This window comes from Adiantum capillus-veneris, chromosome 5 (genome assembly GCF_014529385.1).
Source record: "Adiantum capillus-veneris isolate H3 chromosome 5, ASM1452938v2, whole genome shotgun sequence".
Classification (NCBI taxonomy): Eukaryota; Viridiplantae; Streptophyta; class Polypodiopsida; order Polypodiales; family Pteridaceae; genus Adiantum; species Adiantum capillus-veneris.
Window position 1 is genome coordinate 104,240,300 of NC_140935.1, and position 8,666 is coordinate 104,248,965.

An 8,666-nucleotide genomic window follows, 5' to 3' on the forward strand; every position below is an offset into this window, starting at 1 on the left:
AGAATGAACCAGAGCTATCAACAAAACTTGAACCTACAACAACCACCACCAGCAATAAATGTACGACGAGTATTGAAGTAGTGCGCTATTAAGAAAAAGTATACCAATCATTAGTCCAACGAGTGCTTTTACAATGAGGACTACATGAGGCCAAGGTCGTATGAACCACCTGAGGTGCAACCTTTACCACCACCATCCAGGTATTAAATATGCCCAAATAGCATAGCATAAGGGAAAGACAAGCCTTACCCAATGATGGTTCAACAAACTCCTTTACCACATGAGAGTCAAACAATTGTTAGATATACACAATCTGTAGAAATAATCCTAAGTCAAAAGGTATTGCTACTAGCTTCACATTATGAAGAACCAAGTGAGCCCTATGAGAGGAAACCTAAGTATATTGCACTTGCAGATGAGGGTTATCCTTCTTGGGCAAGCACAAATGAAGCTATAGATCCATCATATATTGAACACCTGATAAAGAATCATTATACGATGGACAGAAATACACTTATATTCATACCAAACCTAGAGGATATTCTCCTAGGACATAACAACCAATGGGGTCTCAAAAAGGCACTCAACAAGAAGACCGTTACTAGGAGATAATCATTGGGCAAGAGTCTGTCCAAACAAGGGTGAGTGCAAAAAGATTTTTGGGTTCTATGACAGTTGTGGGATAGATCATTTACTTCTGCACTACCCAAAAAATCTTAAAAATAAATAAAAATCCACATTGAATGTCATTAGGGTTTTGCCATGTTTGAGTAGATTAGAGACTAAAATAAAAATTCCAATCAATGTGTTGTCAAGGTTGAGGCTCAAGTGGCTGCAAAAAATATTCCGATCAAGAATGCTATGCCTAGTTCAAATGAAATTTGAGAGTTTCACAATAAGGACTTAGAGAGATCATGGAAATAAAAAAGAGACAAAATTAAAGCAAGAAGGCTAAAAGAGAAAGCTTCCTTGGAGAAAAACTACTACAAACAAGGGATCAAAGGGAAAACAAGGGTTGAGTGGAAGGAACGTTGTCTTCACCTAGTGGTTTAGTCTTTGTGGAAAAAGTGCTAAAATCTTAAGATGCTCTATTACAAGCTTACAAGGTTATAGACCGAAGACCAACCAAACCTTGAAACAAAGATGGCTGGCATACTTGCATCCTAAGGGGAGATTAGAAACGTTCCAATGCATCATAGTGATTTCTCAAGCTCTAGTGGATCCATAAAACTAAACATTCCCAAACAAGAAGTGTTATTCCACCAAAGGGATAGAAAAAAGTTGAGCACAAAAGAAACAAACTGCTTGATCAAATAAAACTTGAAATTGAAACACCATTAGATATAAGGGTAGTGGTAAATACTATTGATGATGCTAAGTCACAAGTAATGATGCCCATTCCAAAAGTGGAAGAGACATGGACGTAAGCCTTATGGGAGAGAATCAGGAATCACAAAGATTGTAGTGCAAACTTGAAGTCTTCACCTATTGATAGCCGATTTTAAAAAAATCAAAGAAATAAAAGAAAAAAAGTTATTTTTCCTCTGTCGGAGCCTTGGCAACACCGTCCGAAGGTTCGGCAATGCCCTGGTCCACCTCACGGCCCTAGCTCGTCCATACCCCAGCCTAGAAGGCCACCATTTTCCCTATGCACCTCCGTCTTTCCCTCTCTCCCTTCTCGGTCACACACTCTCATTTCCTCATTCATATTCTCTCTCTCTCTCTCTCTCTCTCTCTCTCTCTCTCTCTCTCTCTCTCTCTCTCTCTCTCTCTCTCTCTCTCTCTCTCTCTCTCTCTCTCTCTCTCTCTCTCTCTCTCTCTCTCTCTCTCTCTCTCTCTCTCTCACAGCCCGTCGGCGGCCCACATAGCGCAGTGCTCGGCCATCCTCCCTCTCTATCTCCTTCGTTGCCTACAAGAAGCCAAAGTCTCACTCTCTCTTCTTCACCATCTCTCTCTCTCTCTCTCTCTCTCTCTCTCTCTCTCTCTCTCTCTCTCTCTCTCTCTCTCTTATCTACACACACACACACACACTCAGCCTTACCTTTCCATTCCCCTGGCCTATTACTCCATCTCCCCTCTCATCCACACCCCCTTCAGCCTCACTCTCCTCCCTATACCCCCCCCCCCCCCCCTATTTTCTTCCCAACTCTGGCGGACCACCGGCCTTTAACCCCCCCCTTATCTTCCCTTCCCATTAGCTCTCTCTCTCTCTCTCTCTCTCTCTCTCTTGGGAGAGAGGCCCCACGGACAATAGGAGAGAATCTGATCCCTCTCTCTCTATTCACTTCCCCTCCACCTACCCCCTCCTTCTATCTTCCTCACCCCACCCTCACTCTCTCTCTCTCTTGCACAGCCCACAGGCAGCCAATAACTCTCTCTCTCTCTCTCTCTCTCTCTCTCTCTCTCTCTCTCTCTCTCTCTCTCTCTCTCTCTCTCTCTCTCTCTCTCTCTCTCTCTCTCTCTCTCCCCACCTCTCACGCTCCGTGTTCCCTGCAACAGTAAAACCACCAGAAAAACCATTAAAAAAAATATAATATATATATTACATATACATAATATGCTTTCCCCCCCTTTCCCACTCACGCTCGCGCACACACGTATATATACACACACACACGCCTACCCACACTTACACGCACGCATATACGCACAGTCACATCATTAAAAAATAAATAAAATTGAACGACATCGACAAAGAAAGAAGACGGCCAAAGCATGCGTCGTCGACACCGAAACAAGCAAGGGTGCCGAAGGAGCACCGAAAGGGGATAACTGAAACATCTCGGCTTCTCACGACAAAAACCGACTCTAACAGCACTAAAACCTCACACCGACCACCCGAACCATCGACAAAACCCGTGTAAATACCCTAAACCCCCACTCTTCCCTAATAACCTAGCCAGGCTAGTGGATTGTAAAAAAAAATCTCCCCAACCCCACTCTTTTTCTCTCTATCTCTACCTTCTCTCTCTATCTCTCTTACTAGAGAGGCATCTAGGCCTTCTACAGCGACCAAAGGATATTTGCAATGACCAGTGGGTAAAGACCACCTCTCAAGCCTATATAAAGAGGCCTCCGCTTAGCACAAAGGACACAATACACCGGGGGAGCCGAGAGACCCAAGAGAGAACACCCAAGTGAAGGAGGGGCATACTAGCTCCATGCACTCTACATTGTAAGCACCACTAAGCACGTAGTGCACCCATGCTTGAGAGCCAATGGCATCATGTTTGGTTGAGAGCCAATGGCATCATGTTTGGTTGCAAGCTTTGGGCACTTAGCATTGGCAACATCACCATTCTCCCCATGACTCACCAGACCTCGTTGAGTTACTAATTAGGACCACTCTATGCACGTGAGGTAGTATCTACTCTCCCACCAAGCAACATGAGCACGTTTGGATTGAAGGTATCAATGCCACGCCACCTTGGCCCGATCTCCATATTGGTGATTGAAGTCATCGGTCATTGCATCGTCTTGCTGTTCTCCCTCAACTAACCCTCCCGCTAACTCCAATCTCGTCGTGCACCATATGGTTCTCGTATCTCATGTTGCATCCCAAATGCCAAGAGCTAGGTTTGTAGTCTTCAAGATCACCACTTGTAAGTATCTTCATCACCAATAAAGGGGTGTAATTTTGTCTTGATCTTTGGGGTCCATCCTCTATTCTAAATTCCCATGGTTACGGGATGTTTCATATCTTGTACATCACCCTACTCGTGCTCCATCATGTGCAATCTCTTCCGCCAGTCAGTGTGCCTTATTCCGGGTTTTTCACATATCTCTCTCGTGCACATACTAATGACTTGTGATGAGGAATTTCTCTACATGTGAACGGTTTTTACACCACCATTTCGTGTTGATTACCTAGAGAGCATTTCACGTTTGCTACCCTAGGTCATGTATGTTTGCGTCCTAGAAACATTTATGCTAGGTGGTGCCCCTTCCTACCCATAGGTTCACTCCTACCTCGAGATGATGCTTGGGGATGTTCAGGCTATGTGTGGTGTAGAGGCAACCCCGCCATTTCCGACTATCACTATCACAAAGATCAATATAGATCATGACTTATATCCTTGAGATATACAATCTCTTTATGTTGATGTATAAATGAATGTATATGTAGGAGAACACTTGAAACATCAAAGACTTCATTGTCTTTCATAAGAGAGCATGAAACACAAGCAAAATTATGCGATGCCTTGTTAATCCAAGCCGATTCCAAAGATGATGGATACCAAAATCCTTAAAGAATTGATGTCAGCTCCTATATAGTGTATGATAAATTTCTCAAATATTTTATAGATTAAACCACATCTATAGGGTGAAGTGGGCAAAAACTTGGAGCATATAGGACTGAAAATTTCTCATCAAGAGCCCCTTAGATGAACACATGGTCAAAACAACACAAGAGAAAAAAAAGGATAAACTAGTGCTTATAAACAAGGTGGGTGATTACTGTGAAGGTGAAGAGGGAAATACCACCTTACCACTAGAGCACAAAAGAGTGAAATCTATTGTGACACTTCATAGAGGGTTCGGAGTGGCCATTGCTACAAAAGAAACATGGGGAAATGGGAAAGAGAAGGTCTCAAAAATACAAGAATGAAATTGTAACTTCCGAATGGGTAAATAGTGAGATCGGTGGGTATGCTAGAGTAGATCAAAGTATCCTCATGCGGAATTGAGTACAAGTATACGTTGGCCATACTTTATTTTAGAAAAAGCAGCAACTTCGATGATACTTTGGGGAGACCATTCATGTGTCAACTTAAGATGGTGGAAGATTGGGGCTATAACCATATCTACTTGAGGCACAAGTATATTACAACAAGGATCAACATCAAGGACCATAGCTAAAGAGATGCTAGTCGCACTCTTGTAGATTAATTTGACTCAACTAGGATCAACAAAAAACAAATACTTGCAATGTTTGCACTCTAAAGAATATATTTGGATGTGTGGAGCATATAAATGTGAGAGCTTGATTAAGAAATATTGCATTTTAGAGAGATCAATGGAGGATAAAGACTACTTTCAAGATCCATTTCTAGAAGATTTATTTGAATGTTTAGGTTGGGGCCATAAACTAACTACTCCTGATGTGTGCATGAACAAAATGACGTCCACACAATTTTGTGACAAAGAGGGCTTTTATATAACACCCGTCCACATGGTGAGTGTTATCTTGGAATCAGGGTCTAAGATCAATGACTCAAGAACTCAGAAAATAGTTCAATGCAAACACATAGTGGACAAATTTTCCATAAGAGATTTGAGCAACACAAGGACTCACTTCCTCAACGAAGTGATTGCCTTCTTGGTGGATAAGTGCATGGTAACTCATTGCAATTCAGCATCGTATCACCCTCAAGATAATGGAAAATCAAAGATCACATACAAAATTTTATGCACGGTGCTCACAAAGATAGTGAGTGAGTCAAAATTAGATTGGGACAAAAATTTACATTCAACTCTTTGGACATATCCAGTTGCTTACAAAACGGCAATTGATACAATACCTTTTAATATTGTGTTTGGTCTTATGTCATACATCCCATGGAGTTCTTGATTTCTAGACCTTGTGTAGCAAAGAACCTAGAATGGATAGGCCATGAGCTGTTAGAAAGTATAAATAAGATAGAATGGCTATTCAAGGTACACTTACGAGTTGTTACATGCATCTATGCATAGAAAATATCATTTACCACTATCCACATAAATGCTAGCAAATATCCACAAACCAATAGAAGGAAAGAAACAAGCCCAAGATAATCACCCACATGCTTAGGATGAAGAGAACCTATGGATTTTAAAGAAAAAGGAGTGATAGAACAACGTCCAATTTTGATAACTTGCCACAACGCCTCCTCCTATGGAAGCAATTTAGACAGAGCAAAATTGGCTTGGAGGTATGGATGCACGCATTTGTACATAGTTGGTGTATGGATCACTAAAGAGAGCACTTGTAGACACTGGAGCAAAAGCCAATTCCATAAAGTACTCCGCATACATGAAGGTGTCAGATGTACCCATCACCCATAGTATCTCATAAGCATGCTAAATCAAATGGTGAAAGTAGACTCTCAAAATGTATTCCGACATGGATCGTGATCCATGTACCATTGACCCAAAATTGACATGAATTAGCTTGATCTAGTTCATATAGTTGTTCTAGTCACATTAGTGAATTTTGGTCAAATTTGAAACTCTTTCTCTCAAGCTATGCTCATTTTTTGTTTTATGGTCAAGATTGCATTATTTCCAAACATCAAACAAACTATCTTTGCAAAGGAGCTATGGACATTGCATTAAAAGCCCAAAGTCCTAGATCGTGTAGGATACCTTCAACTAGATAGCTTTATTTGGCTACCTCTGTGGGGGATAGATTTCCTTGAGGCGGTCACTTAATAGTTATGTGACTCACATGAGTGCAACAGAAGGGGTTATTTATTTTTGCTTTTTCTCACATTTTCATACATATAAGGGTACCCTTAAATTAAATTAGAGAAAAAAATTATAGATTGAAAAAGAAAAGGGTATATTTTATTTGTCAAAAACTTACAAATAAGGAGTTATAAAAACAGTCCTTAAACGCACGCAATAAACACAATTTATATGTAGTGACCCCCCTCAGCAAATTTCCAAAGAGCCCACGAACTCATCCATTACAATGAAGAAGATACCCTAACCCATAAAGACGGGACTACTGTCAGAGTAAATATTACTATTGAGTGCATATTCCAGGCACTTCACTTGCCTACAAGAATCCATAACCTTCCCCAAAAAACAAATCCATTGTCAATGATAAGGAGTTTATCAAGTAGGAGGGGCACAAACTCACTTAGGAAGATCCTATCTACTTAGATATATACTTGCCCCTAGGGCTGATTTCACAGAATTTGAAGGTCTCAAAGCCACCACAAGACACAAATCCAATTCTTCATGTGGTAGATGTGATGGCCATTGCCTTGACAGAGAGGAGAGTAATCAAGTGTGATTTGGGAAACTAAATTCTAGAGAGCTTAGTGGAAGCAAACCTGAAGGGAGGTGACCAAAACAAGAGATACATCAACCCAATGTCGGTGCTTGTCAGAATTGCATATCAAGCCCTAGGGATGATTGAGAAATTTCCTGAAGCAGACTCTCAACTCAATCTGCTACACAAAGCCAAGCATGTAGTAAGAACGGTGGGGAGTTCATCAACCACTAGGCCCACAAATTAGACAAGAACAAGAGGCTAGAGATCAAGAGCAATATGGTTGGACTTTGAAGTCCATGGTGAAATTAAATCAAAAGAAGATATCCCATTGGAATATCAATCAGGGAAAGAAGAGGAAAAGATAGAAGTACCATTGATCTAGAAAAGAACATAGCGATCTAATCAGGTTTCAAAATTTGATCAGCGGTATGGAAAAATCACAGAGGTTCAGAGAGGAGAGATTGGCCAAGATAGTGGCTAAAAAGAAGAAGGTGGAGGATACATAGCAAGATGCACCTCCATCAAAAGAGGATGATATAGATCTTGGCAAAGAAAATATCAAAGAAGAAAGATGTTGAAAAGCTCAAGAAAATGTTAGATTGGTGGGGTATTTCTGTCAAAAACTCCATGATTTCCTAAAAAAAAGTTTGACCAATGGGAGAGGAATAGTCTAAAATTCAAAAGACGATGGATTTGGAATCTCCCATGGACTCTCTAAGAAGTCAATAGTCCAATCATGAAGAAACTGCTAAGGAAACAACAACAACAACAACAAAGGAGGAGAAGATTGAGGAAAAAGAGAAGGTGTGTCCTAAGCAACAATCTCCTCCAAGAGTTCGAGATTGAAAAAGATAATCAATGCAACTAACAACAAGATTATGAACAACGGAAACCTAAATACTAAAGAAAAGAAGACCTTTCAAGGACAAATCAAGTTGTTGAGACTTCCTATCAAAGGGAGATGCAATCAAGAAGAGAGGTACCACCTCTCACTGAAGAGGGTGCAAATGCAACAAGAAGAATCCTTTGGGATTTTGATCTTAAGGAGAACCTCAAAATGATTGATCTTCAATTTAGGTGCCAAAAGATGATCTCAAAAATGCAAGCTCGAGATGATGAAGACATTGAAGTCCAATCAAGAGGTAGAGAGATTGAGGCAACAAGTAGCTAGTCTATAGGTGAACAAAGAGCAGCTTCAAGCAGATCTAAAGAGAGATAAGGAGGATGCTTCTAGCATCTACTCTCACTTAGAAAGATAAAATGAAGCCAAAATTGAGGCTCAAGTTCATCAATAAGCCCAATAAGAGGCTCTAGAGGGGGAGAAAAGTAAGTACTCCAAGTTGTGTGAGGTATAAAATGTGGTAAAGCACAACTTCTCCACCCTCCTAGAAATCCAAGAAGTGTCTACCTCTCAAGCACCTATCACAACTACTAAGGAGATTAAATACTTAAAGACAGATCTCAAATAGGATAAGTTGTAGTGGTAGCTACTCATGACTAAATTGCTTGCAACTAACTCTGAAAGAGAGTAGGAGATCAAAGAGCTTCAAGAGAAATTAACCAAGGCTAAATCTGATCTCACTACTCAGGAGAGCTACACATCAAGGAGCTAGAAAAAAAATCTTTGGAACTCAGTGATCTACAAGAAAAAGAATTTTTCCCATCATTCAAACACAAAAGATGA

The 8,666-nt window shown here is 40.7% G+C and overlaps 1 pseudogene; it reads left to right on the top strand.

Moving 5' to 3' along the window:
- Positions 1 to 1,391: 1,391 nt before the first annotated feature.
- On the top strand, positions 1,392 to 3,498 carry LOC147457854 (uncharacterized; annotated as a pseudogene).
- Positions 3,499 to 8,666: the final 5,168 nt, after the last annotated feature.